At 38.3% G+C, this 24,919-nt stretch overlaps 1 long non-coding RNA gene across 1 annotated transcript in view; it reads left to right on the top strand.

The window, feature by feature from the left end:
• Positions 1-9,361: 9,361 nt before the first annotated feature.
• Positions 9,362-24,919, top strand: part of LOC144240573 (uncharacterized) — an 80,450-nt gene continuing 64,892 nt past the window's right edge. The window contains exon 1 of the long non-coding RNA XR_013337762.1: positions 9,362-9,393. This is a non-coding gene — a long non-coding RNA (uncharacterized LOC144240573). The remainder of the gene's footprint in view (positions 9,394-24,919) is intronic.

Here is a 24,919-nt window from a genome sequence, read left to right as displayed (position 1 = left end):
AAGGACGGTACCCATTACTGATGTTACTTTTCAGGCTGACATTGGAGCTATAACATCACCCAGATCCCGTGGGTATCTGAAGGATATCCAGATGAAGGTTCACAAGTTAAGTAATGTCTGCTGATATCCTACCAGTTGTGCTGAACGTCCTAACAGCATCTGTCCTGAAAACATTACAAGTAATGTCAGAATGTGAATTGGCTTCAGGCTGCAAAGTCAATGGGAGAGAATCAGAAATACTATCTTAACAGAATAGTTTCTATTAATAGTACTTACTGTGTGACATTTAAAATAAGATGAAAATTTAACAAGAATTGATTTGAAATTCTCATGAGGGGCTGATTAAACAATAGAGTAAAAAATTTTTTTTAATTGACTTGTAATTTACTGCTAAGATTTTTAAAAAGTTGGTTTCTCTAAATCTAAGGAGGAAGAAAGCCTGGTAGAGTATAGAGCTCTTTAAAATTTAATTAGCTCTATCAAATATTAGCTCCATACATTTCTGTAACTTCACAAATGAAAAAAAGTAATTTCCTTAGTTATGTGAGATCATATAGTGATGCTGAAACTGGGTAAATCATATGCTACTTTAGAAAAAGGGCTTTTTGCCTCCTTGGAAGCTATTAGATGGCACACGTCATGACTCAATTAAGCTTGCTATGGCTTGTCAAAAGGAATTTTCTGCTGCATATTGCTATGGAAGAGCCTATTACACACAAATAACTGTACAACCTAGGAGAATCAAGAGTCTAAAAACGTATAGCCTATTGAAAAATAAGAAGCAGGATCCAGCTTCTTCCTAGTTCTTAAAAACAAGTAGGAGTAAAATTGCAGGTGTTAACAAGAATATACTAAGTAAGAGGGATTACTGTTGATGATAGAAAAGAGGGAATGAACTTATTTCAACTTGTAATTATTAAGTTACAGAGAGAAAGGCTAATAGTTATTCATCCAAACAAAGTGTTAATAGCCTTTCCAAAACAGTAAGCATGTTTCTCCTACCATTACATTAATCATGGGAGTGAGAGAGAAATGAGAAGACTAAGGAACCAGTGCTGACTCATGAACTAGTGTGAGTAGGAATGGATTGCTGTGGGCTTATAACTCTTAGCTGCCAACTTTTTTTTTATTAAGTTTACTTATTTTGAGAGAGAGAGTGAGAGCATACATGCAGGCAGAGGAGAGGCAGAGAGAGGGGAGAGAGCCAAGCAGGCTCCTCACTGTCCGTGCAGAACCCAGTTCAGGGCTTGATCACACAAACTGGGAGATCATGATCTGAGCCAAAATCAAGAGTCAGATGCCCAACCGACTGAGCCACCCTGGTGCCCCCATAACTGCCGACTTTTAAGAAAAAGGAAAAGGAAACATGGTGGCAATTAGCTCTGGTACTAGTGGAAATTGTTCTGTATGATATAGCCATGAATAGCCAACCAGCTATCCTACATTTCCACACTGATAGATATCCCTCTTGACTTGATTATAAAAAACTCCAGTGTAACTCCTAAGTTATAACAAATGTGTTTAATAAGCAGAATAGACATTCACAAACTGCCTGTGCTCTTCAATTGAGAAAGACTGGTTTTGTCCTTTATTCTAGGACAGCTAATCTCTGCTAAATCTTCTGTATGAAGCTAGAACTATGCCCATAGACACATTATTTTCAACTAGCTAGTTAACCTGGCTATATAGGGTTAATAGGGTTCTTTTTCACCCTACTGGTATTGAGTTGACTGAAGCAAGTTGATGGAGTTTTCAAGAGAGGTTTAAGTAGGATCTGGAATATCACTCTGGGATAGGGTCTAGATTGAGTCAGTCAAGCATGTTTCACAAAGAAAGGACACTACAGTAGACCTAAAGGGTTTTAGGATACATTGCCATTAGGAAGCACCTTACAACTCCATACAAAGTTTTTGTGTTCATCTACCTGCTCACACTCTGCATTCGCTGAGGACTTTAGGGTCTAGCTCATATCTCCTCCATTGGAACTCCTGACAAAGGCTAAATTCAACACCAATGGAAAGCCCATCCAGTGTCCCTGCTTTTCTGGTTCCTTTACTGCATCTCTCTCAATGCCTTTTGTCTTCATTGTCTTCAGAGTCTCACACTCTTGGGCATTTCCTAAAACTTGGCATTATCTAGAGCCATACTCTGCAATGGAGCTTTCTACATGATGGCAGTTTTAGCTGACCTGTGCAATATGGACAGTATGGTAGCCATGCATGGCTACTGAGCACTTGAAATGTGGCTAGTGTGACAGAGGAGCAGAATTTGTTTTTTAAAATTATTTTAAATATAAGTAGCCACTTGTGGCTATTGGCTACCATATTGGACAGCACAGATCTAGATTTCTCTACTTAGGAAAATTTAATGTCAGTACCCCCTGTCCTTCCAACTTTATCTTACTCCCTCATTCTCATTAAAACTATAACCCAATTTCTGGGGCGCCTGAGTGACTCAGTTGGTTAAGTCTGACTTAAGCTCAGGTCATGATCTCATGGTGTTTGGGTTCGGGCCCCACATCGAGCTCTGTGATGACAGCTTGGAGCCTGGAGCTTGCTTCGGGTTCTGTGCACGCCCCACCCAGTCCCTCCCCTGCTTACACTCTGTCCCTCTGTCTCCCTCAAAAAATAAAGAAACACTAAAAGAGCACCTATAATCCAGTTTCCCTGACACTTGTAGTTTTTAAGACTTCATTCCCTTAAGCCTATTCATTCCTCTTTTGCTCTCCTTTTCTTATCTATCATACTAAACACTATGATTGATACCTTAAAACTTTTTTCGAGCAGTGCTTTTATCTCCTCATACTTTAGGATTCTACTGCCTCTGATATTTAAAATTGCAACTCTGGTGCTCACTTCGGCAGCACTATACTAAAATTGCAACTCTGCATTAGTCCTGTAGTTCCTGAATCTGCCTCTGTCATACCTAGATGGCTAAGTATTGTTCAGGAAAAAAACAACAACCATATAGCAGTGCAGATTTATCGCGTTACATATTCTCAACACCTGTGCAGATTAATTTCATTACAGATTGATGTTCACCTGCCTCCCCTAAGACTGTTACACTGCTCAATAACTTTGGTTATTCTTTGGCCAACTTCCCTTTCCGTTCCCATTAGTGACTTTCCTGAACTTCCACTATTGTCCACAACTGTTCTATATAAACACTCTCCTCCTCTCTCTCAGAAGATGCTCCTGCCTCCTAGTTTCTTTTTTTTAATTTTTTAAAATTTTTATTTGTTTTTGAGACAGAAACAGAGCATGAGTGGGGAGGAGCAGAAAGAGAACGAGAAACAGAATCCAAAGCAGGCTCCAGGCTCTGAGCTATCAGCTCAGAGCCTGATGCGGGGCTTGAACCCACGAACTGTGAGATCATGACCAGAGCTGAAGTCAGATGCTTAACCAACTCAGCCACCCAGGTGCCCCTACTGCCTCCTAGTTTCTTGAGAAAATTGTGGCCATTGGAATGAATGTCCTTAATCTTTCTTCATGCATATTTCTCATTTTATTTGGAAGCACCTCAGTCCATCTGGCCTCACAAGCTAGAAACCTGGGAGTTCAATTTTTCTCTTTAATTTTTTTTCACTCTTACCTCTAGATAATAACCAAGTTTTACCCTTTTTTATATTTCTCTCTTAATACCATTTGTGTTGCCTTAGTTAAGGCCACGTGAGCTATTGAATTTTTTTTTTCCCCAGTTCTTCCCATTTCGTACCTCCTGCCTCACACTTCACAATCCACACTCTCTGTTGCTGCTGAAGTTCTCTTCAGACAGCAAAATCCCATCATGGCATTACCCTGTTTAAAATTCTTCAGTGGCTCCCTTTTGCCTACAGGATGAAATTTGAGCCCTTAACATTTCATGCTATGTCATATTTCTTTGAGATCTTTATCTTTCTCTCTCATTGTTACTCTCTTTCACACACACAGACACACAATTACATCCTCTTTAACTCCATCAAAATTTGAATACTCATGTTGAGGAAACCTAATATCACATTGTATGAAGTGCTCCAGATTATTGGTTGGGATATCCTTTAAATAACTTGCCAGCACTTCGTCTCTATAATTAGCTAATGTTCTAGAGGACTTGAGGTTATTTTTTTCAAAGTTGATCTAGACTTTTTAGAATATAGTCTTCTCGTTCTAACATGCTTACCTGAAAACAATATAGGCATATTTTAGGCTGCAATGCTTTGGTTTTCCATAGTGAATTGAAAGAATAGTCCAATCATTTTCAAAAGCTTATGCATTGGACTGAGAGATGTAAATTAAATAGAGAACCTACTATATTATGAGCATGCTTAGGCATGCATACAGTGTGGGAAAATTTTAAAATGAAATAGGCTCAATAATAAGGTTGGAATGCCAATGGATAAATCCATAATTGTCTTCTAGAGGATGCTTCAAACCTACAAGGAATATCCAAGGGCAGAACAGTAGATGAGAATGTCTTAAAATAGAAAGAGAACTTGTACTTCAGCACATCAAGGACAGTCAAAAAATAGATTATTAAAGTGGCACTTGCAGAAACGATAGAAAAATCTTATTCTTTATAAACTTATCAGTTACGCCAGAGTTTTTTCTTTTTTTTTTAAATATGATTTGGAGCCATTTCTGCCTTTATCTGTAACATTAAATAGGTCTCTAACTTTCTAAATCTTGGTTGCCTAATTTTTAGAATAAAATAGATTGTCTCTAAATATGTTTTGAGCCATTACTATATTTCAGGCATTGTTCTAAGTATTTACATCGTCGTTATTTTATTAAGTCCCATCTCTTCTCTTTTAAAAAGTTTCTGACCCTAAACTGAGATTGAGATAAAGGGCTAATACTGTGTGTACTAAAGAAAGAAACTAGACAATAATGAACCAAAATAGGTATAAGAAGAGTTGGTTAATAGTGTAAATTGATAAAAAGAGTAAGGTCTGGGTAGGCAATGTGTCTGACGAGGGAGAAGCAGAAGGAGAGAACCCAGTTGAAGGCGACACTTGTCCGAATTACTTCATATTCTTGGCAATTATATTCATTTTGCTAAACTGGCATTTCTTTTAAGTTAATATGCCAGAAAGCCCGATTGTTTCTATTTCTTTTTCATAGAAAACAACTTTTTGTTTCCAAGCATGATATTTTTTACTGTAATGTATCTCAAACTTTGGTAATATGAGAGCCCCCTTTTAAGGAGCAAGAACATTTTCTGAAGCTCCAGTGTTTTGATTTAAAAATAAACAATGCTGTATAAAATTCTGTGTACATATAGTTTTACACAGCTCTCAAATCCACAAAAGCTTATAAAGATTTTAAAAATTGAAAAATAAAGTTGAACTGAATAGCATTAATTAATATAGCAGATGACACTTTTCTGTTGAAACTACATTGTCACTTGGAAACTGAGCCTGGTATTAACTGGAAAGGGGTAGGGCTTTAGATTTCAGACCATCTTGGCTATAATCTTAATTTCTCAATTCTTCCACTAATTTTCTCTATTTGTACTAAAGTAAAACCTTCATTCTTGTGATCTTCTATGATGCCATTTTGTCTCCAACTTTTCATGAGTACAGAGTATGTATACTAAGAACACCTTTAGTGTTCTTAAGTTATTATGTCCCAGACAGTAAAATAGCACTGCTTAATTTTAGCTTGATAACAGAAACACCTTAAGCATAGCAATCTTAATTGTGACCATCCAAATGATAAGAGAGGAAGCCTACATTCTTTTTTTTTTTTTTAATTTAGAGTAACTTTAGTGAACTTTGGTCTGAGAAAAGCTTTTCTTCTCTTTATTGATACTTCTGAATAAGAAAACGGAGTTTCCTCCGACAAGTATGTCTCAGAGGCTTTACCAGGAGAAAGAGAAGCATGAGAAAATCATAATTTGAATAAAAGGATAGAACATCTTTAACACACAGGTTGTCCCTACAAATATTTCCAGGCCAGGGACATTTTTCCTTGTTTGTGGAAAGGGTGGTCACATAATTGGTCATCCACCCAGGACATTTTTGAGAGTGGAAGGGCCAGCTATTAATAAATTTCAGCCAGGGGCGCCTAGGTGGCTTAGTTAAGCATCCAACTTTGGCTCAGGTCATGATCTCATGGTTCGTGGGTTCAGGGCCCGCATTGGGCTCTGTGCTGACAGCTCAGAGCCTGGAGCCTGTTTCAGATTCTGTGTCTCCCTCTCTCTCTGACCCTCCCCTGCTCATGCTATCTCTCTCTCTCTCAGAAATAAATAAAACGTTTAAAAATAAATAAATAAATTTAAATAAATAAGTAACTAAATTTCAACCAGATGACTTGCCGGGAGCCGCACCAGCCTCTCTGGATGGCAGTCACCGCAAGGAAACTGGTATCTCTTTCTGCTACTGCTGGCTCATATTGGAAATGAGGCTGCTGGTATTGACCAGGCCTCACATTATTCCATATCAGACCAATATTCCAAACACCGAAACCTCATAAGGAAAAGCATATTTCTGCCTTTACAAAAGAGATTTTAGATGAAAGCTCTGTGAATGATAGTAAAAAGACTCTTCCTAAGGGTCTTGCAGATCCAAGACTTACATAATAAAGGGGGCTTGAGTCTGGCCCTGAGACAAAGAGCCTAATTTAGAGTTTAGGGCAAATATCCATTTGTTTCTGCTTAGAGCATTTTCTGGCCTTGTATATGCTGATTGCTCGAAGGAACCTATTGAGGAACTTCTTCCTGTGTGATTCTGAGAGCAGAGGTGTTCCCTCAAAGACCTGTTTTTCTTGATACTTCCACCTTAAATAAACAACCTGTTGACCTCTGCCCACAGAGAAGTAACTTCACCCATTTTATGCTGAAAACTTTGTTGGGTATGTTAAAGATGCCTCCCTTCCCCTTAGGATAAGCATCTAAATCCCCTACATCAGTCACAGTTGTAAATGTTATGCATGAGTCTTCTACATATCTATGTTCTGGGAAATTTCTTACATATCAAAGAAGTTTGTTATCAGAAACCATTGTCTAAGGCAAATGCCACTTCTGTGCCGTCCCCCAGACACTTAATGATAAAATAAAGTTGAGCCCCAGTCAGAGCAGAGATGCCTGTCTGGTGATCAGAAAGAATCTCCGGGCCTCTCTCTCTCTCTCTGACACTGTCCATCCTTCAGGGACCCCTGGACATGGTGGAGCCGGCCTCCAGCAATGACTGATCAATGAACTATCATGGATCCTTAGTCATTTGGTCAACCTAAATGTGCAGGGGGCAGAATGAGGGGAGTACTCATGCATTTGGAATCAATCAAATATGGGGCTCCTTGGTTAAAAGTTCAACTCTTGATTTCCGCTCAGGTCATGATCTCAGTCATGAGATTGAGTCCGGAATCAGGCTCCATGTTGAGTTTAGAGCCTGCTTAAGATTCTGTGTATTTCCCTTTCCCGCTTGTACACACACTCACTCTCTCAAAAAAAAATTTTTTAATTGATCAAATACATCTCAGGCTCCATGAGAAAAACGTTTATTCCTACTGTACACCATCCTGCAGTTCCCTATCTCTGCAGAAATGAGATGCTCCTCTGTCTCAGCACAAATAAATGACTTCCTTTCTACCCATTCCACTTCTTTGCCTGAAATCTGAAGCATGAGGTTCTTCTTTTATTTTTTAATTTATTTAATTTTTTAAATTTACATCCAAGTTAGCATACAGTGCAACAATGATTTCAGGGGTAGATTTCTTAATACCCCTTACCCATTTAGCCCATCCCCCCCATAACTCCTCCAGTAACCCTCTGTTTGTTCTCCATATTTAAGAGTCTCTTATGTTTTTGTCCCCCCTCCCTATTTTTATATTATTTTTGCTTCCTTTCCCTTATGTTCATCTGTTTTGTGTCTTAAAGTCCTCATATGAGTGAAGTCCTATGATATTTGTCTTTCTATGACTGACTGATTTCGTTTAGCCTAATACCCTCTAGTTCTATCCACGTAGTTGCAGACAGCAAGATTTCATTCTTTTTGATTGCCACGTAATATTCCTCTGTGTATATGTGTGTGTGTGTGTGTGTACACACAATCGAATATTGTGTGTGTGTGTATACACACACACATCACATCTTGGTCAGCAACTCAAAATGCTACACTCCAAACACTTTGTAATGACTTCAGTTTAGTATAATATTTTATGAAGCTGAAGCTTTGATAATATCCCAGCTGAGTAACTGATAGTTTGACAGTGAAGATGAATAGTGTAAACTAGCGAGTGTCTTTCAAACTTTTGTAAAAAAAAATGTAAAACATGTTTCTAAGATATATACATATAAACCCACTAACATACCAAAAATTTTTATTATACAATACAGCCATGCCTCTTTATTGCACTTTATTACACTTAATAGACACTGCGTTTTTTTTACAGATTTAAGTTTTTGTGGCAACCGTGCTTTGACCAAGTCTGCTGATATAATTTTTCCAACAGTATTTTCTCACTTCATGTTTCTGTGTCACATTTTCTTAATTCTTCCAGTATTTCAAAGTTTTTCATCATTGTATTTGTTACGGTCATCTGGGATCAGGGATAGCAACTCGCTGAAAGCTCAATGACAGTATTGTTTAGCAATAAAGTATTTTTTAAGGTTAGTACATTTTTTTAAGTTTAATTTGATTTATTTTTGAGAGAGAAATAGAGAATGAGTGGGGGAGGGGCAGATAGAGAGGGAGACAGAATCCCAAGCAGGCTCTGCACTGTCAGCACAGAGCCTGATGCAGGGCTTGACCTCACAAACCATGAGGTCATGACCTGAGCCAAAATCAAGAGTCAGACGCTAACTGACTGAGCCACCCAGGTGCCCTGGTATGTACATTTTGTATTAAGTTTTTTAATTCTAGTATGGTTAACGTACAGTGTAATATTAGTTTTGGATGTACAATATAGTGATTCAGCACTTCCATACAACACCTGGTGCTCATCACAAGTGCCCTCCTTAATCCCCATCACCTATTTAACCCAGCCCCCACCTACCTCGCCTCTGGTAACCACCAGTTTGTTGTCTGTAGTTAAGAGTCTGTTTTATTGTTTGTCTTTTATCCTCCCCTTTGTTCATTTGTTTTGTTTCTTAAATTCCACGTGAGTAAAGCCATATGGTATTTGCCTTTCTCTGACTGACTTACGTTGTTTAGCAATATCCTCTCTAGCTCCATCCATGTCATTGCAAAAGGCAAGATTTCATTCGTTTTTATGGCTGAGTAATATTCCAGCATGTGTTTGCGTGTGTGTGTGTGTGGTGTGTGCACCACATATACGTTGTTTTTAAGAATGAAATACTATTGCACAGTTAATTTACTACAGTAGACATACCTTTTATATGCATCAGGAAACCAGAAAATTCATTTGATAATCTTTTTATTTCAGTGGTTTAGAACCAACCCACAGTATCTCCAAGGTAAGTCTGTATTTATTTTTGAACTTGCGATTGTATCCCCCTCTTCCATATAAAGATATGTCTGTATAATTTTTTTAAAACTGCCTGTGACTCACTTAGCTAATTTCATGATCCACTGATGGTTGTGATCTGCAGTTTGAAGGCACTGCTAATCAGCCATTCCCACTGTGTCAAGTAAAAAAGCACACAACTGTACTTTATTAATTAAGGTCTACATGCCTTCACGGAACTCCAGTATACTATTTTGTTCTTGATTTATAATAGTTAATCTCAGAACACATCAAAATCTTATGTAAGACATAGTGTATTGTGTCATTCAAAATCCTGCCCATGTAAGGAGCCTAATCACGATTTTTTTTTAGATTTCAGTGAATGTTTTCAGATTCATTTCAATGCCTTCAGATTAGGAAGGCTCTTGATAACTTGATAAATTTTGTTAAATCAAGTTATCTCCTATTTTGCCTTGGGTGCTGAGAAACAGGTGAATTCTGTGACCAGTTGCAGCAAATATCTCTGTCTCCCTTCACCTGCCTCATTTTCTGCATGGCTTTCATTCTCCTTTTCAAATAAAATGGCCACGTTGTGGAATGTGTCCAGGGTATATGTACCAGAGTCAAAGTGCTGAGTTTGTGGTGTTAGGCAAGTTACTTAACCTGTTTGTTTCTAAGTTTCCTCATCAGTAAAATTACAGTAACAATAATAAAAATTTTTCTTTTGTTGGGTTTTGTGAGAGCTAAATAAGTTAATACTTGTAAGTACCTTGAATATTGCTTAGCTAACAGTAAGAGAGTAATAAATGAACTTATTACTGGTATCATCTTAAGTTTTAGAAGCAAACATGCAATAACTTATTATTTATTTTCCAATCCTACAGAACCAGGAAACCCCCATAAATATAAAATCTTATCTGAAGTGAGCATAAAAATGTGTCCCTGCATCTTATTCTATAGATATCCCTTTCTCAGATACATTAACAGACAAATGCTTTCTCTTGGAAGCTTGAGGCTGGGTAGTTCCACCTCCCTCCTTTTACCCCTTTGTGATATTTATGTATGAGTCTGTTTTCCCACTGGGATGCAAGAAGCTTGAGGGTCAGGCTGTGTCTTATCAGTCTTTGAATCCCCCCAGCGCTTCATTCAGTGCTTTGTTACAGTAGGTATTTCATAAATGTATAATGAAAATATTTAACTGGTTCTTTGCAATGTCAATAAAGTAAGGAAGTTCTCAGTAAGGAGTGAAAACCCACGCAGAGTTTGATGAAAGCACAGAGACAGTTTGATACGTTAGCAGAGGCAGTAAGGCTTATTTATAATGCCCAATTCTCCTATCAGTGGCGGTTAAGAACGTGTTGGTAAATCTGGATATAAAATCTTGTCTCTGCCACTTCCTAGTTATGCAAACTTGAGCAGAGTATGTAGCATCTCTAAACTTCAGATCCCTTAGTTCTATAGTAAAAATAATATAAAAAATTGATTTAAAGTATTTAGCACAGTGTCTCATATATAGGAAGCTGATGTATTAGGTTTTCTTTTGCTGTGTCAGAAGTTACCACAAACTTACCAGTTTAAAATCTATTATTCTACAGTTTTCATGGGTCTACAGTCCAGAATATTTTAACTGGGCCTTTCTGTTTATGGTTTCAAAAAGCTAAAATCAAGATGTAAGCCAAGTGTACCCTCATCTAGAGATGAGACCCGGGGGGATACGTTTCCAAGCTCTCTCAACTTGTTTGTCCAACTTTGATGCTCTCAGCTCTAACCATTCTCAGCAGCTGGAAGCCACTGGCACATGCCTGTCATATGGCCCTCTGCAGAGGCCCTCTCACTCTATGAATCTCTTAATTCTCTTCATTTCTTTCTTCAGAAAAGGCTTCAAGTCACTTTAAGCACTCCTGAGTAAAGTATGCGCACTTAGAGTAATCTCCCTTTTGATGAACTCCTAGTCAACTGATCAGTTAACACAGTCTTGGGAGTGACACTTCATCACATTCATGGGTCTGGCGCACACTCAGTAGGAGAAGATTATGTACAATGGTGTGGGTCAGAGGGGAGTGGGACTCTTAAGGGCCATCTTAGAATTCTTCATAACATAAGAAGTAATTTCAAGTCCCCTCTGAACAGGCATTTAACTTTTGGGAAACAAGCGACTAAACAGAGAGAGAATTTACATTTCATTCCACCATCCCCCATTCTGTGCGCATGGGCACCGTAGTAAGTATGGGAAACATGTCCCCTCGCCTGTGTGACTTAGTACAGGAAACATCTTGCCATTCTGAGTATGATTTTACTACTTATGTATACATATTAATTATATATCATGGACCTTACTGGTTTAATCAGGGAGTAAATTGAAGAAACAACCTTTTTTTTAAGATTGGAAGAAAAACTGGCTTTGTTGGATTTTTTGACCCCTGGTACATCTCCAATATAGCACTTTCCTCAGAGATTCTTAAAGGTAATTTTGATTATATACTATTTGCACTAATATTCTGTTTCTAGGACCTAAATTCAATAAAGACACAGCTCCACTATATTTTTCTTATTGTTATTATCATCTAGGACCCCTTGAGATAACCAATGAGAAAGAAATGATTGAAAGGATGTGGAGTTAGGAAGGTACAGGTCCTCTTTCATATAAACAGAAAATGTGTTATAATTTTCCATTGTATGAATTATAGTCAGTATTGTAGGGAGTACAGAGAAATAAGTTACCATTGTAGTCAACAGATTTTCAACCTCACTGCAAAGGTAAGACCTAAATATGAAGAGCTAAGTCATGGTAGAAGGCAGTATGTAATTATAAGTCAATGGATAGTGACCATTAAATGATAGAGTCATAATTAGAAGCTGAGGATGTCAAGGATAGCTAAAGGAGGTGGAGGATCACAGCTAAACCCACAGGGATGGGAAGGGTGTCACCGGATAGAGAGAATGGAAGAGGACATTTCAGGTTGGTGAAATGGCATAAACAGCAATGCAGAGGCCCATACAATGAGTGACATTCAGGGAGTGGCAGTCTGCCTGAATCCATAGTCCATCTCAGTGAATAGGAAGAGATCAAATTGAAAATGAAGATATTCTTTGGAACTTCAAGTGCAAATCCAAAGAGTTTGGGCTTAACTAAATAGGCAATGGCAGTCCATTGAAACTTTTTGAAAGAGGAATGTTGCACAGAATAAATATTGAATAAGCATTTGCAGAAAGAAATGAATACATAATAAATATGTTATTTTCAGAACAATAATGGTTTGGATAAGATTAAATTGGAAGAAATAGAATATTGGTCTGGTCTGTATTATTCTAAGGATCTGAGAGATGACCTGTGCAGTCATAGGATGTGAGTTAGATCATATTGTAGCAATGAGATTTGATAGGGAGGAATAGATGGAAAGGAAGAATTAATAGGATTTGAAGACTAATAGGGGGAAGGAAGAGGGAGGGAAACTGAAAATGACTCTGGATTTCTAGCCTAGAAAATTTAAAAAAAAATGAAGGTAGCACTTTATAGTTTTTCTGTATGTAAAATGTGGAAAATAAATAGTATTTACCTCATAGTAAGCACATTTCTGTTATTGTTATGTACCTAAAATATCTAATATGTTGCTTGAGTGATTGTTGGTTCCCAATAAATAGCTGTTATTGTAATACTGTTGTCATCAACATTATTTTTAACTTTTTTTTAAGTTTATTTATTTTGAGAGTGTAAGCAGGTAGAGGGCAGAGAGAGGATCCCACGCAGGCTCCACACTGTTGGCACGGAGCCCAGTGCAGGGCTCTAAACCACAAACATGAGATCATGACCTCAGCTGAAATCAAGAGTCAGACAGTTAACTGACTTAGCCACCCAGGTGCTCCAATCATTAATATTCTTTAATTCACAATCCCTGAATCTATAAAGTTCTGAAAAAAACCTTTGATAATGCATTCAGTAACCTGACCTGAAGTCCTTTGACAACAAAACCTTACCTAAAGTAACTTACAAGTTATTTGTATCTTTATAAACTGTGTAAATACTGGTATCTTTTGCTCCCTAAATATTAACATATTTATACTGAGAGAAGATGTTTGGTTCAAACTTTGTGACCTATCTTTGCCTTTTTCCCTGACTCTTTCTGAGCATATTTATAAATATGACAGTAGCATTCATGTTGTTATCTAGCTCAGTGAAAGGAACAGATTTGGATACTGACTACTGAGATACTCCTGGGAATGTTAAAAAGTATGTGGTGTATATAACATATTACTCTTCTAATATTTGAAAATAATCTAATTTCAAGTTCCATCTAGCTCAAGGGTGGTATATACAGGATAGTGTTGACGGGAAAAGAAAACCAGAGCTACTTTAAAGGGACAAATAGTTGATCTGGATATGTTGGGTGTGAGGTGGTTTTTCTCATCCAACTGGAACTGTTTTTAAGGCAATTGGAAATGCGTGATTGGAATTTCAGGCAGATGAGTGAAAGCAATATATAAGTGAATTTTTAAGCCATGAGTACGATGGGATCCTCTAGAAAGACTTTGAGGAGGGAGGAAACAAATACTGACGGATTACTGAAACCTGGAGCATGCACACCATGCATGAAATTGAAAGCCCAGGCTAAGCTACCCCAGTGCCAATGCTTGGTCAGGATGGAAGCTGAGTCCGTAGGAATAGTTAGAAATGGGAAAGACGTGGGATGGCTCCGGAGTTGGCGAGGAGGGAACTAATTTTAAGAAGGAGCATCTGATCACTAGAGTCAAGTGTGTCTGAGAGGTCAGGGAAAAGGAGAACAACAAATTGCATTTGGTTCAGAGATTCAGAGGAAGTGACTGTGTATGCAGAACTGCTCGCAGGCAGGTGAGAACAGAAGCCTCAGGATTTCAGGTGGGGAATGGCAATAGCCCATCTAGATTTTATTACTTACTTTTTTTTTTCTTGATTATACCCACTCCTTCTTGATCCAAGAACAAAAAATTCAAAGAATCATAGAACTTCCCGGCTAAATCTCATCATGTATTCCGGCCCTTTTGCTTTGTAGTTAAGGATGCCCATGCCCCCAGAGTAGTTAAGATTCCAATACTGCTGAGTTAGTAGCAGAGCTAAGACTAGACCATGAGTACTAAGACTCCCAGTGTGTGCTATTTGTGCAATGCCTTGTGTGTCCAGGCAGGAGACTCAGCTACAGGTGCAGTATGAATGATAGTTGTAGATACCCTGCAGTCCCCTTAGTACAGAAGCAAAGATACTCCTCCACCCACCAGCTCAAGTATAAAAAGGCTATATGTAGGCTACATATGTCTTACCTATATGTGTCCATATATATGTATATATATGATGGTTTCTATTACCAAGCATTTTTCTTCACACTAATTTGCCTCTCACACAATTGGTATTTTATGGAAAATTGAAAATCTTACACATTCATATATTTTAACTTTCAGTGAGCCCAAAGAACCATTCCTTTGTATCACTGTCCATGACAGGAGATCAGTCACTCTGTCCATAAACTCTTTCGGGAGTTTCATTTTTCTTCGGCTTAATCTCCGTAACTTGCAGAATCCCAGCAGCTTTGAGAGGAGCGCCACAGCATAGTGAGCTTTTAAAGGCAGGGGCTTTATCTTACTTATCTTGTCTCTGGCGTCCTAGAACAATGTCTGGAATGCAGTATACATTCAATAAATGCATGTTGAATGAATGAATGGGCAAGGAAATGAGTGAAGGAAGGGATGTAATGGTCAGTAAACCTCGTCCAGAGACCGTGGTGAGAAAAGATATTTGGTTCAGTCTCCTGACCTAGCTTGTATCTGTTTTTCTGCCTCAACTCCAATAGAAATGACCCTCAGCATATTTGTAAGTACAACAGTAGCCCTCAGTCAAAGCATCAGATCTGAATTATCCCTCAGAATTATTATTAACAGATTTACTTCTTTGGGTGTCAGTAACCCTGAATAAAGATTTGGGACTTAAGGAGGGGGTCACCGGGGTGGTGGTGGAATGCACTGATCCCCGCCCTCTAACATTCTGGTTACATATTTCTTTGCTACTCAGTCTCCATTTGGGCTTCTTGCTTCTTCTGAAATGCAGCCTGGACAGCAAAAAGATATACCAGAAAGTCCAGCCCTATTTGGAAGATCTTTGTTGAAAATGGCTTATCAATACTCATCACTTTGCCAAGTTGAGTGCACGAATATGCCTCATTTCAAGAAAAGTGTGAAGTACTCATCATATATTTCACACTATACTTTCAGAATATTTTTTTTTCTTATCTCAGTGTGATGGATTTTCAACTTATAACATGTAGTGTCACAGATTTCTAGCCCTGCCATATTTAAATTCCTCAGAGGCCAGATTCCCAAGGCTCTCACAAGAGGCCCAATCTCACGAAACAAATGCCTGTACTTTCCCCAAGGACCCATGCATTATGCTGGCAGTCTGCCTCACTAGTGCCTTAGACAAAAGCCTTGTCAATAGTGGAACACTCTTTTCTCCATAAAACCTTTTATTGTTCCCCACCCCTCTCCCTCAACTAGATCAACCTGTATTTTAAAGCCACAATCATAGGGCTTCTGTGCAGCTCAGTTAAGCGTCCGACTTCAGCTCAGGTCATGATCTCATGGTTCGTGAGTTTGAGCCTCGCGTGGGGCTCTGTGCTGACAGCTCAGAGCCTGGAGCCTGCTTCGAATTCTGTGTGTCCTCTCTCTGCCTTTCCCTTGCTCATGCTTGCTCTCTCTCTCTATATATATCTCTCTCAAAAATAAGCATAAAAAAATTAAAGCAGCAATCATAAAGTACTTATAGTTTGTCAGGATATCTAGATAAGTTAGCTTACAGAGCTACGTAAGTGGAATATACCTCCCTGGCTTCTCTGCCAGCCTACCCTGAGAACATTCTGGCTTAATTCCTACCTTTAACAGGACCGAGAAGGGAGTCTTTGCATATCCATGTGCAGAGTATTTACATATTCAGAGATCAACTTGGCAAACACAGCTAAGAGTATGGGGAATAAACATTGTCTCCATTCTTTTTTTCCTTCTCAAAGTTGAGAATTTAATTCTTGAATATGGTAAGAGCTAAAACTTGACAAAGGGGAGATGACATCAGTGAGGTGGCATCTGTCAAAAACTCATGTTGATCAGGGAAGCCTCTCTGCCTACCTATGTGTGCCCGGACTCTTGTGAGCCGGACAGGTCTTTCCCCTTTTCCCCATCCCGTCCCCCAAACTGGCTGCCATAGACCAGAGAGAGGCAGAAGCAAACATTCCACAGCTCACACCGCCTGATTTAAAATGCACAGTGGGTAGAAATTAAAATTAAAATGAGTTCTTTTTTAGACAAAAATGTCACCATTGTCTTGCAAAGATGAGAATGTGAGTAATGACTCTCGAGAGAAAAGATTGGTGTCAGATTATGAGGTTGTGCTTAGTGGGCTTATGACTGATGTATAGGAATACTTAGTTTTTTAATCAAGAGCAAGATGAGGTTGAAACTCTATTTTTTTGGCAAGCTAACATTGGTTTCTTTTACCTGTAAGCCATTAGCATACGTTTTGTGTGTCGTGTACACTTATCCAATATCATACAGCAAGGACATGAATTTTCATGTTCAAAACTGGGGCAGGCACTCATCCACTAGACCAATGCAGGAATTCTTCAAAGAATTCCATGGGATGAGATCTCTCTGTGTTGTGATATAGCTAAACCATTCATTTTGTTCCTAGGAGTGTGATTTCTGTAGCTGTCAGCTCTGTCTCACCCTTTTATCTGTTAATGCTACAAAGAGTGATCTTTCCCTCAGGCAAGTAGAAATTTCATATAAGGACCACTAGCTTTTAGAAATTCTTTGGAAATATATATTCAGTTCTCCCTATTTCTCTCCTCAGAAAGGCATGCTATTTTAGCAGTCAAGGTATTTGTGTATCAGAAATAAGAATTATAAATCACCTCGTCTATCTTCACTAAGTAATAAATCACGAGTGGGATTACATGTGAGATTTTCCTCTGGGTTCCATGTGACCTCTTGAAGTCCTGGGGGCTATGCCTTCCCCGTCAGCATTGTCATCATGACAGCTTCTCTCTAAGATGGCTCTTCCGGATCCTTGCCTCCTGGAATTCACACTCTTTGCACTCCTCCTCAACGTTGAATAGGGATGATCTGTGCAACCAGTAAGATACTGTGGAAATGGTTATGTGTAATTTCTGAGCATAGGTCATAGAGAACACTGCAACTTTAACCTTTCTCTCTTGGATCGTTTGCTCTGGGGGAAGCCTGGTGTCATGTTAGGAGGACATTGAAGAAATTCTCTGGAGAATCCATGGCAAGGAACTGACACCTGTGAATAAACCACCTTGGAATTGCATCCTCCAGCCCAAGCCAGAATGGCAGTCCTGGCCAAATTTGGTCTATAATTTCATGGGAGATCGTGAGCCAGAACCATCCTGTTATACTGCTCCCAAATTCCTGACCCACGAGAACTATGAGATGAAAAGGTTTTTTGTTATTTTAAGCTACTAAGTGTTGAAATAATTTGTTACACAGCTGTAGATAGCTAATATAATCACCATGAACTCCTTGACTGCCTTCCATATACAAGCAAGTATATGACTTCATTCTTGTACTAATCCTCTGAATTTGTATTCATATCCTCATAATACAGGTGAGAAAATGGAGGCCTAGAGAAGTTCTGCCACACATTTAGTGAGTGGATAAGCTAAAATTTGAACACCGACTTTATTTTTAACCAGTGTTCAGTGTTCTGTTCTGAGTAGTATAATCTTCAGAGTATAAGGCTATTGCTGGCAGTCTCTGAACTTGGTACCTGGGGAATTTGGTGCCACAAACCACTTTCAGTAATGTTCCTTTTAAGGCACAAGGTTGGAATCCCTAGGTACTTTGGATTTCAGGAATTATTCAAAGCTTCCCAGAGTCTTCTAAGATAATGCATGGGTTCTATATAGTAACAACCTTTATCTCATGCTAAGTTTTAAATTAACTAGTTAGCTATCTGGTTCCCAATGGAACTGAACACGAGAGAGGAAAGTTTGGGTATTAGAAGGGGATCAGGGATAGTGACATTGAGAGATGAGAGAGATACACAGAAATCTTGATATTAAAATGTGATGATCTTTCATTTCACAAATCATCCACCAAGTCTGGCCTTCAATTAAAGGTACACTTTACTATTAGTAAATGACTAGTAGCTTCCCTTGTTTTCCTTGGTTCACTACTCTAGTATTTCATCTTAAAATTGGTTATATCCAGGGTGGGAAGAACATAAGAAATTCCTGACCTGAACTTTATTCACATCCACTCCTATTTCCTCTCTATCAGCCTGAAATAGAGTTAAATGTAATCAAAATAATTCTCCCAGTGGAACCCCAGCAAAGTGATGTGAATTAAATATTCTGATTGTTTAAAATGTGTACATGGAATTAAAACACAAAGCTTAGGTCTGTGAAACAGCTGCAAGCTTAAAAATCTAACTGATGAGTACTTAAAGATGACAGTCTAATTTCTCCAAATATATAAGCCACCTCCTATTGCCATTTCTGTGCTCAGTACTCTCCTTGTCCTTTGTGTTTTAAATTCTTTTGCTGACTTATTTCCTGTGTCAGTTTTCCACAGTCAGCACCCTTTAAAATTGGCTTAGAATTTTGCTACAGAAAATGCTGAAAAATCTCTTGCTGATTGTGTATGGCACATACCCCACATAAAATACACCATATCTCATTTTCTTTTTGAATTGTGCTTCTTATAAACATGAAATTACAATGGAGTTGGGGAAACTATCTATAAATGAACAAATGGTTGATATGGGTGTACGGTAGACACTTTTCTGTGGGCACTAACACTATATAAGACCTTGAACCTAACTCGAAAATACAAGGACATAAGTATAGAAAAGAGGAGATTGAGCGTCCGTACAAATAGCCAAATGGCAAACAGATTTGGCAGGAAACTTACTGAACCAATGGGCTGTTGTGGCAGCCAATAAAGGTAATGGGCATTTAACAGAAGAATGCAATTTAGAATGAGGAGGATGATAACCACACTCTGCTCAGACATTTGCTGGGAGATTGCATTATATTTTGAATAGCAAACTGTTAAATAGAAACAAATGAAGCTATCTTCAGAGAAGAAAATTTGAAATGTCAGATTATTTCAAATCTATGCCTTATGAGAAACATTCAAATGTTTAATGAGCTCTGTGGATTCAAGATTAATATATATTTAATTTTAATTTTATTTTAATATTTAATATTTTATATTTAAGTTTTCATTTAAATGCCAGTTAACATACAGTGTAATATTAGTTTCAGGTATAGAATTTGGTGATTCAACACTTCTGTACAACATCTGGTGCTCATCACAGCAAGTGCTCTCCTTAATTCCCATCATCCATTTAACCCATCACTCCCCGCCCCTTCTGGCAACCCTCAGTTTGTTCTCTATAGTTAAGAGTGTGTTTCTTGGTTTGCCTCTCTCTCTCTCTCTCTCTTTTTTTCCTTTTGCTTGTTTTGTTTATTAAATTCTACATGTGAGTGAAATCATATGGTATTTATTTTTCTCTGACTAACTAATTTCACTTACCATAATACATTCTAGTTCCATCCATGTCACTGCAAATGACAAGATTTCATTCTTTTTGATTATTTATGTGCCGGGAGCCGCACCGGCCTGTCTGGATGGCAGTCACAGCAAGGAAATGGCAGTGTTTGCATCTCCTGTCATGAGAAACGAAAACTGGTATCTCTTTCTGCTACTACTGGCTCATATTGGAAATGAGGCCGCTGGTATTGACCAGGCCTCACATTATTCCATATCAGACCAATATTCCAAACAAAGATACTTCATAAGGAAAAGCATATTTCTACCTTTACAAAAGAGATTTTAGGTGAAAGCTCTGTGGATGATTGTAAAAAGCCTCTTCCTATGGACCTTGCATATCAAAGACAATTGAGCCTGGCCCTGAGACAAAGAGCCTAATTTAGAGTTTATGGCAAATATCCACCCCCACCCATTTGTTTCTGCTTAGAGCATTTTCTGGCCTTGTATATGCTGATTGCTCCCTGTGAAGGAACCTATTGAGGAACTTCTTCTTTTGTGATTATGAGAGCAGAGGTGTTCCCTCAAAGACCTGTTTTTCTTGATACTTGCACCTTAAATAAACAAGCTATGACCCCTGCCCACAAAGAAGTAACTTCACCCTTTTTATGCTAAAAACTTTGTCTGGTGTGTTAAAGATGCCTCCCTTCCCCTTAGGATAAGCATCTAAATCCCCTACATCAGTCACTATTGTAAATGTTATGCATGAGTCTTCTACATATCTATGTTCTGGGAAATTTCTTACATATCAAAGAAGTTTGTTATCAGAAACCATTGTCTAAGGCAAATGCCACTTCTGTGCCATCCCCCAAACACTTAATGATAAAATAAAGTTGAGCCCCAGTCAGAGCAGAGATGCCTGTCTGGTGATCAGAAGGAATCTCTGGGGCTCTCTCACTCTCTCTCTCTCCGACACCATCCATCCTTCAGGGATCCCTGGACCTGCCGGATCCGGTCTTCCGACATGTATGTGTATATAGTACCTCTTCTTTACCCATTCATCAGTCAGTGGACACTTTGGCTGTTTCATAATTTGTCTCTTGTAGATAATGCTGCTATAAACATCAGGGTGCATGTATCCCTTTGAATTAGTATTTTTGTATTCTTAGGTAAATACCTAATAGTGCAATTGCTGGATTGTAGAATGGTTCTTTTTTTTTTTTGCGGAAACCCCATACAGTTTTCCATAGTGGCTGCACCAGTTTGCATTCCTATCAACAATGCAAGAGTTCCCCTTTCTCCACATCCTCATCAATACATGTTTTTTCTTGTATTGTTGATTTTAGCCATTCTGACAAGTGGGAGGTGCTATCTCATTGTAGTTTTGATTTGCATTTTCCTAATGGTCAGTTATGTTGAGCATCTTTTCATGTGTCTGTTGGCCATCTGTATGTCTTTTTTGGAAAAAAAATGTCTATTCATGTCTTCTGCCCATTTCTCAATTGGATTATTCAGGTTTGGGGTATTGAGTTGTTTAATTACTTTATATATTTTGTATACAACCCTTTATCAGATATGTCATTTATAAATATCTTCTCCCATTCAGTAGGTCATCTTTTACTTTTGTTGCTTGTTTCCTTTACCGTGCAGAATCTTTATATTTTAATGAAGCCCCAATGGTTTATTTTTGTTTTTGTTTCCCTTGCCTCAGGAGACACATCTGACAGTAAGAAATTGCTACAGCTGATGTCAGAGAAGTTACTGCCTGTGTTCTCTTCTATAATGTTATGGTTTCCTGTTGCACATTTGGGTCTTTAATCCATTTTGAATTTATTTTTGTGTACAGTGTAAGAAAGTGGTCCCATTTCACTCTCTTACATGTTGTTATCCCTATTCCCCAGCACCATTTGTTGAAGAGACCCATCTTTTTACCATTGGGTAGGCTTTCCTGTTTTGTCTAAGGTTAATTGACCGTATTGTTGTGGGTTCATTTCTGGGCTCTCAATGATGTATGTGTCTATTTTTGTGCTAGTACCAATGATTTTTTTAAAAATTTTTAATGTTTATTTATTTTTGAGAGACAGAGACAGAGAGGGTGAGCAAGGGGAGGGTCAGAGAGAGATAGAGACATAGAATCTGAAGCAGGCTCCAGGGTCTGCGCTGTCAGCACAGAACCCAACACGGGGCTTGAACCCATGAACCGTGAGATCATGACCTGAGCCGAAGTCGGTCGCTTAACTGACTGAGTCACCCAGACGCCCCAATGCTGTTTTGATTACTACAGCTTTGTAGTATAACTTGAAGTCCGGAATCGTGTTGCCTCCAACTTTGCTTTTCTTTTTCAAGTTTCCTTTAGCTATTCAGGATCTTTTTTGGTTCCAAACAAATTTGTTTGTTTTAGCTCTGTGAAAAATGCTGGTGGTACTTTAACAGGAATTGCACTAAATATGTAGATTGCTTTGGTTAGTATACACATTTTAACAATATTTATTCTTCTAATTCATGAGCATGGAATGCCTTTCCATTTCTTTGTGTCATCTTCAGTTTCTTTCATCAGTGTTTTATAGTTTTCTGAATACAGATCTTTTTACCTCTTTGGATAGGTTTATTTCTAAATATCTTGTTTTTGATATAATTATAAATGGCATTGATTCCTTATTTTCATTTTCTGCTGATTCATTATAGGTATATAGAGATGCAACAGATATCTGTACGTTGATTTTGTATCCTGCAACTTTACTGCATTTTTTGATCAGTTCTAACATTTTTTTGGTGGTGGAATCTTTTGGGTTTTCTATATTATATAATATCATGTCATCTGGAAACATTTGGGGTTTCTGTAGCATATAATATCATATAATCTGCAAATAGTGTAAGTTTTACATTTTTCTTGCCAATTGGGATGCCTTTTATTTCTTTATGTCTGACTGCTGTGGCTGGAACTTTGAATATTATGTTAAATAACAGTGATGAGAGTGGACATCTTGTCTTCTTCCTGACCATGGAGGAGAAAGCCTCAGTTTTTCCCCATGTAGGATATTAGTTGTGGGATTTTCATACATGGCCTTTATTATATTGAGATATTGGGGCAGCTCAGTGGCTCAGTCAGTTAAGTGATCGATTTTGGTACAATTCATGGTCTCTCAGTTTGTGAGTTCAAGCCCTGAATTGGGCTCTGTGCTAACAGCTGAGAGTCTGGAGCCTGCTTCAGCTTCTGTGTCTCCCCCTCTCTTTGCCCGTCCCACGCTCCTGCTCTGTCTCTCTCTGTCAATAATAAATACATGTTAAAAAATATTTATTATGTTGAGGTATGTTCCTTAAGGATCATATTTTTAATTGAGTTTTCAAATTATGGACCTGGACCTATGGATAGATGAAAATAGGCTGAATCAAACGAATTAAGGAGATAATTAGCTGCTTTAGGAGGGGTGTATTTGTGTTTATTAAAGGTGCTTAGAGGTAGAAAACTACTTGAGAGAATGTGTACATAGATGTATCATCTCTTTTTTTATGTTTATTTTTTTAATGGTTATTTATTTTTGAGAAAGACTGAGCACAAGGCGGGGGGGAGGGGGCAGAGAGAGAGAGAGACACGGAATCCAAACCAGGCTCCAGGCTTCAAGCTGTCAGCCACAGAGCCTGACACGGGTCTTGAACCCACGAACTGGGAGATCATAACCTAAGCCGAAGTCAGATACTTAACTGAGCTACCCAGGAGCCCCACATCATCTCTTAATATAGAGTTACCTCATGTTTTGCCCAGTCAATGTCCAGGATTTAGATCAATGAGACTGGTAAATCCTCACTGCTTAGTGGTAGGCAGAGCAGCAGAAGCATGGAGGAGGACTAGTTGCTATTATTTCTCCTGCCACGCTTGCATGTGTGCGTGCGCGCGCGCGCACACACACACACACACACACACACACACACTATAACACTGGTAAATTTATCCTACCTAGGAAAGAACTAGAAAACTACTTGGCAATAAATAGTAGGAGCTTTAAAGATGCTCATGTCATTTGATCTAACAATTTCACTTCTAGAGTATGAAAGCTATAAATGGATGTTGTGAGAAAACTTTATATACAGAAATGCTCGGAGTACCTGGGTGGCTCAGTCAGTAGAGTGTCTGACTTTGGCTCAGATCATGATCTCACGGTTCGTGAGTTGAAGCCCTGCATTGGGCTCTGTGCTGTCAGTTTGCTTTAGATCCTCTGTCCCTCCTGTCTCTGCCCCTCTTCTGCTCACGCCTGTGCTCTCTCCCTCCCTCTCAAAAATAAACAAATATTAAAAAAAAAAAGGAAATGCTCATCACCACATTATAATAGTAAAAAGGAAAAAAGTGCGGGATCTTTTCAATTTAGCAAATATTTACTGAACACCTGCTCTGTTACACTTTGTAGGTGCTTGGGATGTGTCAGTGAGCAAAATAGTTTTCTGCTCTCAAGGAGTTTATGGTCCATCAGGGAAGGTAAAAGTTTATATAAATACAATAAAGAAATATTTATATAATAATATTTATATAATGGTTATATAATGGTAGAAGGGAACAAGTGCTATGGGCAACATAAAGTAGAGAAAACAGCACGGGGTGGGATTGGTGGCTACAGAGTGACCAGGGTAGGTCTCGTTGAGGAGGCAGGATGACTGACCAAAGACTCGGTGACAGTGGTAGCTGTGTAGGTATCTGGAGAGAAATAACAGTATGTAAACTAATAGGAATGACTCAGTAGAAAGTGAAAATCCAATGAAATAGAATTTCTTTTATTAAAATAGGAAATGTTAACAATACAGAATTCAGTGAAATAAGCAGGGTGTAAGTTGTATATTCAGTATTACAGATTTTAATTATGTACACGTATGTATATATTCATTTATTCCATAAATATTTAGTGAATACCTATTTATTTTGTAAACATTTATATAGCACTTATTATATTCCAGGCCCTGTGTCCAAATATTAATGACCCTGAATCTTCAAAACATTGTTATGAATAAGGACTATT

Source organism: Crocuta crocuta, unplaced genomic scaffold, assembly GCF_008692635.1.
Source record: "Crocuta crocuta isolate KB4526 unplaced genomic scaffold, BGI_CrCroc_1.0 scaffold6, whole genome shotgun sequence".
NCBI lineage: Eukaryota > Metazoa > Chordata > Mammalia > Carnivora > Hyaenidae > Crocuta > Crocuta crocuta.
This window is presented reverse-complemented; position numbering and strand designations above follow the sequence as displayed.